Here is a 14,448-nt window from a genome sequence, read left to right as displayed (position 1 = left end):
TCAGTTTGGCGGGTTACCGCCGGACTTGTAATGAGGCCCATTAATATTGAATGCAGGGAAGTCAAAGAAGAAATCTTTTAGATGGAGCATTTTAAACCAAAACCAAAACCTGGAGGTGGTGAATGATTTTGAATGTTTGGTTTATACTCAGCTTTGCCAATGATTAAATTCTATAGGTAGAAGCTGGTACCTAAACTAATCTTTGGAGCAGAGACAACTACCTGGGAAATTCCCTGCTTGAGGGAACTTGAGACCTGCCACCACCTTCCCTCTCTCACTCTGGCCACCCACGCTGGGCCCTCTAACTTCACCTTCCTGTGAGGCTAAGAACCTAGATGTCATCTTCAACTACACCCTCTCCTTCTCTCCTCACATCTCTGAAGTCTCTAACCAGTCACACTATTCGCTGCACCTCCTCAGATGTATTCTTCCTTTTATCACTTTCCCCCAGAAGCTCACTGTCTCCAGAGCCCTTATCCTCTCTAGACTGGACTACTGCAACAGCCTGTTTCAAAATCTGCCTGCCTCTACTCTTCACCCTCTACAGCTAATCCAGAGCAGGACTGCAAGACTTGTGCTTGGCCTCACACCCAGGGATCGTATCTCTCCTGCCTTGACATCTCTCCACTGTCTCCTGTGGCTGTAAGGATCAAGTTCAAGACTCTCTGCATCGTCCACAGGGCTTTCTGGGGGTACCACACTACATCCAACTTTCCCGTCCTAGGCATCTTCCTTCTCGAGCCATCCGCTCATCCACATACAACTCTCTGATGGTCAGACGCTTCTGCAGGCAGAGGGTGGGGGGCAAATATCTGTCCTCAGCTGGGGCCTCCCTCTGGAACAGCCTCCCTGCCTCTCTCAAACTTGAGCAGGACCACCTAATGTTCAGGGATCAACTCAAGACCTTCCTTTTCGCTTCTGCTTAATCTCTCTCCCTCTCCCAGGCTGATGTGCCTGTCTGCTGCACATTCTGGTTACCTGGCCACCCACTGAACCTACGGGACCAGGCTGCTGCACAACCATTTGCCCTTGCACTGCCTCCGAGCCTCCCAACCACTTAGGAACTCCTAAGTGTTTGGGAAGCAGGCAAACCTACAGTCCCCTGACTATCTGCACTTATGAGCCACCTCCCTTGCAGCACTTATGAATTCCTTTGCACTCTCCCCTCCCCCTTACCCACTAGCACTTTTCCCCCTCCTTCCCATCCGTACTTGCAAGATCTGAATGACACAAGGCCTAGTAAGATCACTGTTTTGTTCTCTTTTTGTCTTCCCTTCCTTGTCTTGTCATGCCTAGAAACACTTGTGTTCAGGCGTTTTATAAATTACCTATCATATCATTCTCTGGAGCAAGTTGCTTCAGTGCCCAATTCAGTACCAATGGCAGGTGTTAGCTATGAACTGGGCTTACTCCCTTTGGGTACATTTGATGAATGGAAGAGGTTCCAACTATATGCTTCTGTGGTGTCTCCACCGCAACCCTCCCTCTATGTGAAAGCGGAAATTGAAATAGAGGTATATGCAAGACCCTGGTGACCTGGAAGAACGAGTGTGAAGGCTGGTTAGAGAAAACTGTATAGATATGAATGGATTAAGGTAAGGGAGATTTTATTGAGTTATAAATACTTTAGTGACCATTTTAATATTAAACATTTTAATGTGGTTACTCCCTAATTGTCCAAACATCCATCCAGAGATTTTCGTACTAAAATGCTAAGATTCAAACTGAACTTGCTACCATTCTTCGAGGTTGTGTGAAGGATGTAGAACTCCATGTTGGTTCAAAGGTGATGTGGCCACTGCGGTCTAGTTATTGAGTCCTTAAAACACTGCCCTGCTCTTGAGGACCTTAGACAGGAGAAGTTGAGTAGATTTATGCACAAGCGGGACTTGATGGGGGCTAGCCAGTTTTGGGTCTAGATTTTAAATACCAATGAAATCTCAGTATCAATTGATATTTTAGATTTTGTAGAAATGGCTTTGGTCAATTGTAATATAGAATCTTAAACTGGATTTTAATGTGGCTCTTAAAATGTTCATGAATTGGTTTGTAGGTTTTAGTTGTTCAGGTTTTAGCTTTATTTGCAATGTGGTTAAAGTTTTAAATTTCCTTGTAATTCATTGTTTATCTTAATATGTGATTTAAATGTGTTGTGTGAAAGGTTACATTTTGCAACTAATAAGCACAATAAACAAATGAAATAAATTATTCAGCAACATTACAGATGTTGCTTACACCCTTTTTGCAACTAGGTGTGAAGTGCTACATTGTTTTGTGGGTGGTGGTGGTGCATATTGGGGAAAAGCAAGTTTGTTTGCGCATAATGCAGCGCTGCTTTCTTTAGAATTTCATGGCTGGTGCTCATTTTTTTATACAGCAACATTACAAGTGTACTCTGTATTTTGCTGCACTTGAGTGAGACAGCGCATTCGCGCCTGGTCCGATGTTGGGAGCGTGGTAGGCAGTGGGCACTGCCAGCTAGTACAGTGTGTGAAATACCAATGTTTTCATGAGGATTTTGTGATAGATACTTCATTGATTACACAACATCACACAGAGGACTCTGGACTTTGCCTGCACTTGGTTTTGCCACTCTTTGTAAAGTGTGTTGCATTTTTTAAGGACGTCGATGGGTGTGGTGGTGAAGGCAGTGGGACCAGGTAGGTTTCTCTGTGTGACATAAGACGGCCTTCTTGTGGATTCAGCATCAGGCTCTGCATTGATGACATTAGATAAGTCGCTTTCGCTTGACTTCCCCACTGCAAGTGTGGGCTGCTGCATCATTTCAGCAGGTGGTAGTGGTGATGATTGGCACCGTGCATTAGAAGGACCTAACCGGTTTAGGATAATATCTCCTCTTTGAGGATTTTTCTCCACTCACTTTGCTGATTGCAGAGCAAATTTACAGGGAGGACTCTGCATGTCTGCTTACACTGGACTTCAACCTGACTCCCGCAGAGTGTTACGCCATGCACACAGTGGGCACTGGTGGGCGCTGTTCATTTAACACCTCTTGCTTGAGAAATCTGCACCAACATCTTGATACGTTTCTCAGAAGCATTACAGATTTTTGTCGACATTATGTATGCTCTGATTTTACTGCTCTACGCTCAGAGGGCAGAGGTGATGGTAAGAAGGGTCACTGAAAGGCTCTTCACTGTTTCCCGTGGAAGACACTGCTTCAATAGTATGTATCATGTGTCCGTTGTGTGTAGATACCTTGCTGCCAATTGTCCACCCTCACCCTCCTCCTGCGACAGGCCCTGAACATTTTACAATTCAGAGCCTGGAACACGTGTTAATGCGAAATATCCTACCTTCTGTGCACGTTCAAGAGTTGCAGGTCTCTGGTCAGCTGATGCCAGCAGCTTGCTACTCTGAGGGGTATGCGGCAGCAGGGTGTGTGCTTCAGGGCTTGGAGTTGCAGTAGGGCAGGGGCGTATCAGAGAAGCATGGCGCCTCTCTGCATTGCATAGGGATGAATATGGCCAAGAGATGAGGTGTGCCTCCACTTCACCATTGTAAGATCACACTCTGGGAGAGCATTGAACCCACTGCCAGCACCATCAGTGATGCAGAGCAGGGACGGACGGATAAAGAAGAACATGGAATCTACTAAGACACTTGGCCAAGTTCATGGTGCGGAAGCGCAACAAATCACTCATCCAGCATTCACTCTTTTTGAGACAGCTCAAAGATCTGAAGTGCAACACTGTATCGTCCTATTATCAGCTCCAGCCATACCATCAACATAACTAGTGCAAAGGGTATATATGTCACCCATGGGCCATTCCAAGCAATATATTTTGTTTCCTTCTACCCAACAGTCAATGGCACATATGCTTCTCTAAAGTGACATTTCTATGTGTAGGAGAAGCAGTTGTGTCTTGCCACTTGCACTCTGTTACACAGAACCGTCTCTCAAGGTAAGCCTGTGACCAGTCATCATCCATACTGCACCATATGAAACAGCACATTAGTTAGACCAACATACACACAGCGGCAATTGATGGAATGGCCATCCATGAGTAATGTCACAAGTTAAGAAAATGACACCTGTGGCACCTATTGAGTTCCCTTGAGCATTGTGCTGTGTTCTTGCAGGGTAGGACTGAAGCACCACTTTATTGCTTCCCATTATGGAGGCTTTCTCAGCTCAATGGCTACACTATTAAAGCAATGATCCAAGAGCAACATTGTACCTATTAAGGAACTGGCACATTTCCGAGACCTGGATATAAGAATATAATCCAAACTGGTGATGTTATCAGAAAGTGTCAAAAACCCACATTCTAAACTTCAGACTTACAGAGAATGGGGAATAGTAGTCGAAAATGGCTGTGAGCACAGACATGTCCATGCACCTGGTGCCCACAGCTGCTTCTTCCATCTTCACGATTGAATGAAACATTTGGTGGTGTAGAATACGATCTCTGTTCAATTTACAATTATTTCAAGAAGAAATGTACAATGCACACCTATCTAATTCAATAAATCTGATTAGAATTGGTTTAAATATAACTACTAATATTGTTTTCAGTGTTAATGTGCAGGGGAGAAGAAACCCACCCTAACACATGTGTAGGTAATAACAGTAGAAAAAGAATAAAGTCTTCTCAAATCTTATTGTACCTGTGTTCATTAAATTACCAAACCAATCTGAGAGGCAGAATTATTGCAGAAAATATAACTGACCACAATTCAACATACCATGTGTTTATTAGTATGTTCTGTATGAGTGTGTGTTCTTGTGCTGCGTCTGTGAAGGGGGAGCGGGCTGGGCCTTCTAATGTTAAGGGGGAAACTGGCAGCATGGTATTCATGCTGTGAATCAAGGGAAAACGAATATGCTATTATGTATCTAAACTGTCCTATTTTGGCGGATCCAGCCTAGTTATGTTGTCTTATTCTCGCATGGCATTTTTTACTGTATAAAAGGTGATGCCATCATGATGAGTGTTATTAAACAGCTTGTTTGGCCTTCATTGGTTCAAGATTAATGCAAACATGATAAGTGTTATTGAGTGGCTAGTCTGGTCTGCATTGGTGCGGCCAGACTTGTTATGGTTTCTTATTGTGGCATGATATTTTTTTACTGGCATGGAGGGTAAAGTCGACATGATGAGCGTGTCAACATTGCTGGACTGGCTTTCATTGATTCATTGATTCAGCCACTCTAGAAGTATTTTATTACTGTGGCATGGTATTTTTTTTCAGATTGTCAATGGTAGAGCAAACATGATGTGTTATTATGTAGCTATTCTGGCCTACTTTGGTGCAGCCACTCTAATTATATTTTCTTATTGTGGCATGGCATTTGTTTACTGGTATGAAGGTCAAAGCGAGCATGACATGTGTTATGTAGCTAGTCTGGTCTAGATCAGTGCACCCAGACTAGTTATGTGTTCTTATTGTGGCATGATATGTTTTACTGGTTAGAAGGCTAAAGCCAGCATGACGAGTGCTACACTATTGCTAGACTTGCTTACTTCGGCATGGTATTTTCTACTGGGATTAAGCAAGTGTTTTACATGGCTGTAGTGGCCTCCATTGATACCGTCAGTCTAGCCACACATTCTTACTGTGGGATTTAATTCTATTATTGGTCATCAAGGGTAAATGAATCACCATAAGTGTTATTGCATGGCTAGACTGGCCTACATTAGTGCAGCAGGTCTGGCAATGTGTTATTGCTCTGGCTTAGCATTTCAAAGTGGCATATATTGGTGACTTGCATACTTGCATCTACTGGATTTTGTTGTGTGCTTCTATGCAAAACTGATTGCAAACTGTGTGGCTTTTTACCTAATATTTCACAGACTGTCTGCTGTAAAAACACACTTTCCCCCCATTATTTGTCATCTTTTCTCATAAGGAGATCCTCCCAAAACTCACTTAGTTGGTTCAGGCTCCCTTGCTATGCATGGTCGGTCCCACATATATGTGGAAAATATTTACACCCGTACCATCCCAGGTTTTCTCCTTTACAGCCGAAGTCTCTTACCTGTCTGTTCTCTCTTTCCTTTTCCTTCTCAATCACACTTATTCTCAATTGTATTCACCGTCACTGCTTCCTCTTTTTTCTGGTATATCAGCTTTGGGTCCAGGTTGTTACCATCTATTCTGTTTTCATGTACTCCTTGCCTCCTCCATGTTCCGATTGGGCCACCACCTAACACCTCTTCATCACCCACTTTCTTTATTGTCTTCTTCACTTTTCTGTTGTTCTCTGTGGGGTTCCCTCTGTTGCCATCTTGTATCTGTCTGAAATGTATTTGCTTGTCCTCAGCGGCCTTTCTCCTGCTCTCCACCTCTCTCCTCCTGCAGGTTGGATTCCAGGTTTCTGCAGTCCCCATTCTTAATTGTTCTTTGGCTCCCTCTGGCTTTTTAATGATCCTCTCTGCTTCTCTCCATCTGCCGCCCATGAGCTTTTACCTTACACCCACTCTCATGGAACCTGTCCTCCTCTGTCTGGCCATGGCACTGATATCCGTGGGGTGGATAGGGCATTTTCTGTAAGATTGGCCAATCCACCTTCTACCCTATCTCTCCTACTAGACACACCTGCCATCCTCCACAGTTGGCACAGATTCCTCTCGCCATTGTTTTTCAACATTTTTCAACACACCTATTTATGTTTCTCTCTACCTGACTGTAACTGCATATTTGAAGTAGCCCCGTACCATGAGGTGATGCTTTCCAAATAGTGCACACCTACTTAAGTCGCTCTCTACCTACTTGTAACTGCAAACCTGTTGTAGCCGCCACACCATTTGAGTTGAGGCTCTGCCAATCGATATACATTCACTAATCCTTTGTCTGTAACCTTATGAGCATTCATGTACCTTACTAATGTACCATGCACTTTCTGTAGCTAGCGCTCAGATGCCTTTGGGTCAGTGCACTGAAATAAATGCTAAAATAAATAAATATTTACCTGGTCCCTCTTGCCCACTTGATCTCCACCTTCTCGCCTCACTTCCAGTGCTATGCTGATGACACACAGCTCTCATTTAAGCTTCCCTCCTCTTCTTCCTCTCTCATTACCGACTGCTGTTCAGGTATGGTGTGCTTCTAATGATCTCTGCCTTAACACCAGTAAGACTGAGATCCTTCTCATTGGTATCCCTGACCCCTCCATCCCTCCTACTCTCTGGCTGCTCTCCCTGGGCCCTCTCTTCTGAACCTCGTGTGAGGCTAAAAACTTGGGTGACATCATTTACTCCTCTCTCTCCTACGTACCTCCTTTCTCTGACCCTGCCAAGAAAGCCCACTTTCAGCTTCACCTCCTCAGAGGCATTCTCCCTTTCTTCACCTTCCCCCAGAAACTCAATGTCTCCAGAGCTCTGGTTCTCTCCGGGCTGGATTACTGCAAAAGCCACTTCCTTAATCTTCCTATTGCCTCCGTCCGCCCTCTTTCACTAATACAGAGTAGGACTCTGAGACTTATCCTTGGCTTCAAGCCCAGGCCCCACATCTCTCCATCCCTAAAATCTCTCCACTGGCTCGCGGAGGTTGCAAGCATCAAATTCAAGACCCTCTGCATCATCCACAAGGCTTTTTGGGGCCTGGAACCTCGCTACATCCAACTCTCTCTCCCTAAATACCTCCCTGGTAGAGTCCTTTGGTCCTCTAGCTCCAACTCTCTGCAGGTCAGATGTTTCTCCAAGCAGAGAGTGGGAGGTAGATCTCCTTCTTCGGTAGGGGCCGCCCTCTAGAAGGGCCTCCCTGCCCTTCTCCGACTTGAGCGGGATCTCCTTAAGTTCTGGAAGCTTCTCAGTGCCTTCCTTTTCTCCTCTGCCTTCCCTCTCCCCCTCCCTTGCTAGTCTCCACCTGATGCTGTGACTGGTTGCCTGTGCCCCTTACCGGGGCCAGGCCCTGCCTCGACCAGTCTTCCCCTGCATCCCTTTTTACCAGCACTTGCCTACAGACACCCTTCCCTGACTAGCCTACTGAGTCTGGTGCCTTCCATCGCTGCACTATTTGACCCCCACCCCTGTTTGTCACCTATTACTTTTTCCTCCCTGGCTCCCCTTAGCACTTGCCCAGCCCTTGGCTCCTCCTCCTTCCTGCACTTCTCAATCTCCCACTCTCCCTATTCCATCCCCTCACCCCAATAAGCCACTCCCCTGCACTTCCAGTTACTGCAAGTGCACAATCCTAATGTCACATGGCCTAGTATGAGCGTTCTTGTTATTTTCCCCTCTGTCCCCGCCGACTTCCCTTTTGTCTTGTGGCACCTGGAAACACTTTTTGCTGTATAGGCACCATACAAATGTTCAATAAATAAAAAAATAAAACACTGTAGTGATCCACACCTTTACTCGCCATACACCATACGCGCTCTCCATAGCCCACACTCCCTCCCACTCCTCTACAGGCAGACTTGTCATGGAAGCCCCGGCACCGTCAGTGACGGTGCCAGTGCTTCTGAATCCCCATTCCCGTGGAATCCTATGGGACTCCATGGGAATGGGTACTTACAAAATCTTCTGCCTGACTTCCCACTCTGCCGGTACTTGTAATGTACTGGTGGCACCGGGAAGTCGGGCGGTGGATTCAGTGTTACGGGGTTGGTGGCAACCCATCGGTACCACCGGCGGATTACCACCAACCTCCTACTGAGGCCCAATATCTGGGTTGGATCAGTTAGCAAGTATTGTTTGCGCGCAGAGCTCTATGAACAGGCTGCCAATTGATTATCTCCTTGAGATAGGCGGGGTCTACACTATAAAACATTTATGGGTAATAATAAGTAGCCGAAACACAACCCTTTACTCTAAAGGGAGCCAGTGAAGTTCACGGCGCGCATGTGAAATGTATTCCTTGCCAGAAGATTACAAATAACTTGCACAGCCCCATTCTGAGCTGTCTGAAGATTTGCAAGATTATTTGCACTAGTGCCCGCCAAGAGACTACCACCGTAATCAATCTGAGAGCAGATCACGGCCCTGGCAATAATGGAACAACTGGCTTTAGACAGAGAAGACTGAATTTGTCGTAACAGATTGAGATAATAAGCACAAGTGGACACTATGCTATTAAAATATGGCCTGATAAAAAGATGGGAATCTAAGTAGACTAGAAGGGTATTAACCTTGCTGGCAACCTTGACATTAATGCCTACAATTCCGAAGCTCTGATCCTGCTCTCCCAATTTCATTAAGCGATTAAATGTTCCAATGATCAGCAGCTCAGTTTTAGCATCGTTAAGTGTGAGACAATTGTGAGCCATCTAACTTTGAATATCCGCATAGATGTCATTAAAAAGCACAGTGGGCCTCATTACGAGTTTGGAGGTAGCCATGCCGTTTTTACCGGCATGGCTTCCCCCAAACTCGGGTCCGGGTCCCTAAAAATGGGAATTACTGGGCCATTCTGACCTTTGCGGGACCCGGTACATCCCCATTCCCATTTGAGCCCCCATAGGGCTCAATGGGAATGGGGAGGATGGTAACAATGGTGCCGTTAATAATGGGGCCGTTGCAACCATCCGGTACTGCTCGCGGGTGCCACTCTGCACATCTGGTCTGACCAGGCGTGCAGAGCGGCCCCGCGAGCAGAAGTTGTAATGTTGCGGCGAGGTAACCACGGTGCCGGTAGCACTACCGGCGCCGTTATTGCCGTACTGCAACACTTATAATGAGGCCCAGTGTCTTTCCCATGATCACCCGACAATTGAAGCAAAATCTCGGTGTCATCGGCATAGATCGTACAAAAAATACATTTCTCATCCAACATATCAAACAAAGGTTTTGTAAAAACATTATACAATGTCAGGGATCGGCAGGATCCCTGATGCACCCCACACTCCAGTGTTACAGGATTGGCAGATCCATCTTCAGAAAAGATCCTGGCAATATGACCAGTCAGAAAATAATTGACCAATGCAGCCACCACTGGGGAGAAGTTGGCAGAGTTTATGAATCTATCTGACAGTCATTTTTGATTCACCAGATCGAAAGCCACGGACAGGCCGAGCAACATCAGTAGGGCAGTAAATGCAGAGTCTGTCATCTTAAGCATGCTGGACTCAAGGTCCAGAAGTGCTGTCTCTGTAGCATGTCCCTTCCTAAAACCTGATTGTCTTTGGCTAAGGAAGCCACCCCATTCAAGATAGTGCTGCACCCGAGTATGCGCTAACCGATCCAAGATTTTCAACAGAAAGGGCATGTTTGTGATAGGCCAATAATTTGTAGCCACCGCTGGATTGAGATTTGGCTTTTTTATAAGCAGTGTAATCCACACCTCTTTTATAACCAATGGAACAGCTGTAGTAAATGATGTGCTCAATGGAATCACAGCAGTAGAACATTCCCTGACAATAACAGCAGGACAAATATCACCCTTACAGTATGTAGGTTTCAAGGCTGCAGAGATTTCGGAGACCTTCATCTCAGCAACAAATATAAATGAGGGATGACTCATAAAAGAAGAAACAGGTACTGGGGTAAGACTAGGAAATTGTTCAATCCTAACAAGACTATTCACCTGCAATTTCTAAACCTTACCTAACATGATCCATAGACACTGATGTTGTTGTCCGCACTTTCAGTGCTTCTAAATCTTTCAATATTTATAAAAAAAAGTGTTGCAGTATCAGATTTTGCCTTGACTATTTTAGCTTCAAAATGATCTTTTTTTGATAGAGTGATAGCATTCCTTTATTGTTATATGCATCTTTCCTTTCCTGAGAGTGAAACAACGTCCAGTGCTACGACACTTTATTTTGTATGCTCTAAGAGCAAGAAGTTCTGGACAAAATCAGGCAGTAGCAGTAGGGCGGATAGTCAAAGTTTTAATTTCTCTGGTGCCAAGGTATAGTCTGTGCCCAAAAGTAATGCATAATGAATTATCAACTAACTCGTCCATTGATGTCAAGCAATTGGGTTATCTGAGCCCATAGTATAAGAAAAAGATAGGATGCAAAACCAAGCAGCGACACTTAATCAAAGAAGAAAGTGGGTATCCTTCTCTGATACGTCCAGCTCAGGATCAGGATCCAGACCTGATGATCCAAACAACACCTATGGCCAACAGATGTACAATAGGAATTTTCCCTACCCTCCCTCCTTACCTAGACAAAGGGGGCCCAGAGGACAACACTGGGGCCCCCCACCTATGCCCATGTTTCAGTACCCTATGTGGAGACCCGCCAGAGGGAAACTACACAACCGCTGGTAGAATCAGCTACCCAGCCACCAGAAATACTGGTGTTTAATCTGAAAACAACCTTACAGAGACTGAACTCATTGTCCTGTCCTAAGCAGAAGACACAGGACTACACCCAAAGTCCTCATTCAGTCCCAGTGACAATGATACACCTACTTCAGTGATCACCTTTGAAAAATGCATACGCAAAGAAGTGAGCAAATTACAAAAGGATTCCAAACCCTTACGCCATAATCTGTCCAATGCTGAACACAAAGCTCTCAAAGACTTGGAAAACAACACCAATATTGGGATCCAGAGCGCGGACAAGGGAGGCGGGATAGTAATACAAAGTACTGAACAATACAAACAAATGGCAACAGCACTGCTTAACGACAACGCAAACTACAAGAAAATCAAGAAGGATCTAACTGAGGAGATTAAGAACACTAAACAAGAAACAACAAGGTTCGCCCTAGAACAAGGATGGATCACCGACAAGGAGGAGAAATACCTCAATACATCGGAGGGCAGAATTCCAGCCTTTATGCCCTCCCCAAAATACACTAAAATGCAACCCCTCCCCCCCAGGGAGACCTATTGTTTCTGGGTGCAGATCCATACTGGAACCCATTTGTAAGTTTATAGATTTTTTTTCTCAAGCCACTGAGTCAATAAACAAGCACCTACCTGAAAGATACGATGACCATCATCTCCAGATTTGAGAACCTTCAGTTTGACAAAGCCAAAGATCTGTTGGACATCACCGCTCTCTACACCAACATCCCCCAAGAGACGGCTTTGGAATGTATAAGGAACTATCTAACCCCCCATCTGACAGAAAAGCGAGTCCCAGTGAATTTCATAATCAAACTGCTTGAACTGGCCCTCACTAATTACTTTTCATTTGATGAGAACTTCTTCATACAAACTAAAGGTATGGCCATGGGGGCTGCCTTTGACCCCAGCCTCGCCGTCATTTTCATGGCAGAATTTGAAGAAAAGTATGTACTGTCACCCCACAATCCATTCCTGAGCCATATCGCAAACTGGTTTCGCTAGATAGATGACATTATTTTCATATGGCACGGGCGAACCTGCATTACTGAATGACTTCCAAGAATGGCTGAATCTCCAAACAACGGAAATCAAATTCACCATGAGCTTCAGCATGGACAACATCAACTTTCTAGATCTCCAAATAGAGACAAAGGAAGACAAGCTTTCCTGTACTCTATTTAGAAAAAAGACAGACCGCAACACCCTATTACATTACAACAGCAACCACCACAGGAACCTATGGAATAGTCTGCCCTATGGCCAATTTCTCAGGCTCTGCCGCAACTGCACAGAAACTAGCCAATACAAAGCACACGCAGCTGAGCTAGAAGATAGACTTCGAGCTAGGGGTACCCAAAAAAACTGGTGAGAAATACCAACAAAAGAGCACTATGTACCCTACGAGACTCACTACTTACTCCTAAAAACAGGACTACTGAAAATGACATAATAACATGCGTCACTACATTTGGACCCAACACCACCAGGGTACAACAGATCATTAAGAAATTCTGGCCTCTAATACAATTAAGCCTCCCCGACGAACTACCCCCAAGGATGGGACTTAAATGTGCCAGAAACCTCAAGGAACACCTCACCCATGCACGTCTGAAGAATACATCTCGAACAACACTTTGGATCCTGAGGGAGTTATCAGGACACCACCCCTGAGGTCAATGTGTCGCTTGCAGATTAACCAAGAAAATAAAAACCTTCAAGATCGGCAACAAAGACTGGGTGCTCAAACACTTATACAATTGCAAGACTGGCAATGCAATTTATCTAGTGGAATGCCCCTGTGGCCTAAGGTACATTGGCCAAACCCAAAGACCAGTCAACAAAAGGATCAGCGAACATCACTCACGGATCCACTGCAAGACACACAATGCCCCAATGGTATCTCATTTCCTGGAATTCCGGCACGGTCCTAATGATCTTACCTGGTGGGTAATTGACAAAGTGGAGAGCAATGCCAACATCAGGAATGCATTGAGACACATAGAAGCATGGTGGATTTTCAAACTTCAAACAATAACACATGGCCTAAACGAGGCAACAGTGACATGGGACTAATTGCCTCCAGTTGGACCCAGTTCTTGCCTATGGGAATAGTCTTGGGCATCCACACTGATGCCTGCCTGGCCCCCTCTCTCCCTTACCAGCCTGCCACCATGGCCCTCTCATGGGAGCGCACCTTTACTACTTTGCCCTCCACTACCATCCCAGCAACAGCACGACACATGATGCTTAAGCTGGTTGGCACGTACAGATACTGGGCCTCATTACGACCCAGGCGGTAAGGGGTTAACGGCGCCGCAAAAGGTGTCAGCGCCGTTAAACCCTTACCGCCTAATTACGAGGTCCCTTTGCGGGTCCCGACCTTAACGGCTGGTTTTACCAGCCGTTAAGGAAGGAACCCGCAAAGGGACCTTTGAGGTAATTACGGTACCGCAATTTGCGGTACCGTAATTACCACCTTCCCCATTCCCATTGAGCCATATGGGGTCAAAAATGGGAATGGGGAAGGGCCAATGGTGAATGGGGAATTACCGCCCCGCCAACCTTGGAATGGGGCGGTAAGTCCGCCAATCCCCATGGCGGAGTTGGTAAAATACCGGTGTCAACAATGGCGCTCATAGCGCCATGGTTAACGCCACGGTCGTAATGAGGCCCACTGACACATCCTTCTCTAAACCCTGTGGCCCTATTGCTACTGGCTTGTACAATCCATCCTTGTCCCTAATCTGGACACCCAGTACAAGTATTAGACCCCTCTGTGGGGGTCACACTGATGGGCTTTATTTTCCACTGATGTAGGTTGAGTCACATCTATCACGATCCTCACACAAGTATGTGCAATTACCCGCTACATAAGATCAAGAATTGAGTTTTCGGTCACCACATGAGCCTGCTCCCGCAGGCGAACCTGTCACTCCACTTTGCACATCTGGTTCATTTTTCATGCTTTCCTGACACATTCAACTTCTCTCAAGAGCCGCATTAGCTCATCATGGCCTGACTTCATTTTCCCTCAAGAGCCGCCTAAGCTCATCAGGGCCTGGCTGCCTTTGAGTGCCTGGCCTTATAGGAGACCTCTGTATTGCGGCACCAATTGCACCACTTAAAATACGTTGCATTATTTTGCCCGCTCCTTCCTGTTCCATCAACCAGACACCTCTGTCTTACAAACAGTTAGCCAATGCACCAATGTAGATCAACCAGCACTTCTTAATTTAC

General features: G+C 45.6%; 1 protein-coding gene across 1 annotated transcript in view; it reads left to right on the top strand.

Annotated features, from left to right (window-relative positions):
• The window catches only part of FYB1 (FYN binding protein 1), an 838,597-nt gene that overhangs the window by 28,436 nt on the left and 795,713 nt on the right, over positions 1-14,448 (top strand). The gene's annotated exons all lie outside the window — the stretch shown is intronic.

Source organism: Ambystoma mexicanum, chromosome 6p (assembly GCF_040938575.1).
Source record: "Ambystoma mexicanum isolate Mex_15411 chromosome 6p, UKY_AmexF1_1, whole genome shotgun sequence".
Taxonomy (NCBI): Eukaryota; Metazoa; Chordata; class Amphibia; order Caudata; family Ambystomatidae; genus Ambystoma; species Ambystoma mexicanum.
Note: the sequence above shows the minus strand (reverse complement) of the source record. Positions and strands in the feature narration are given on the sequence as shown.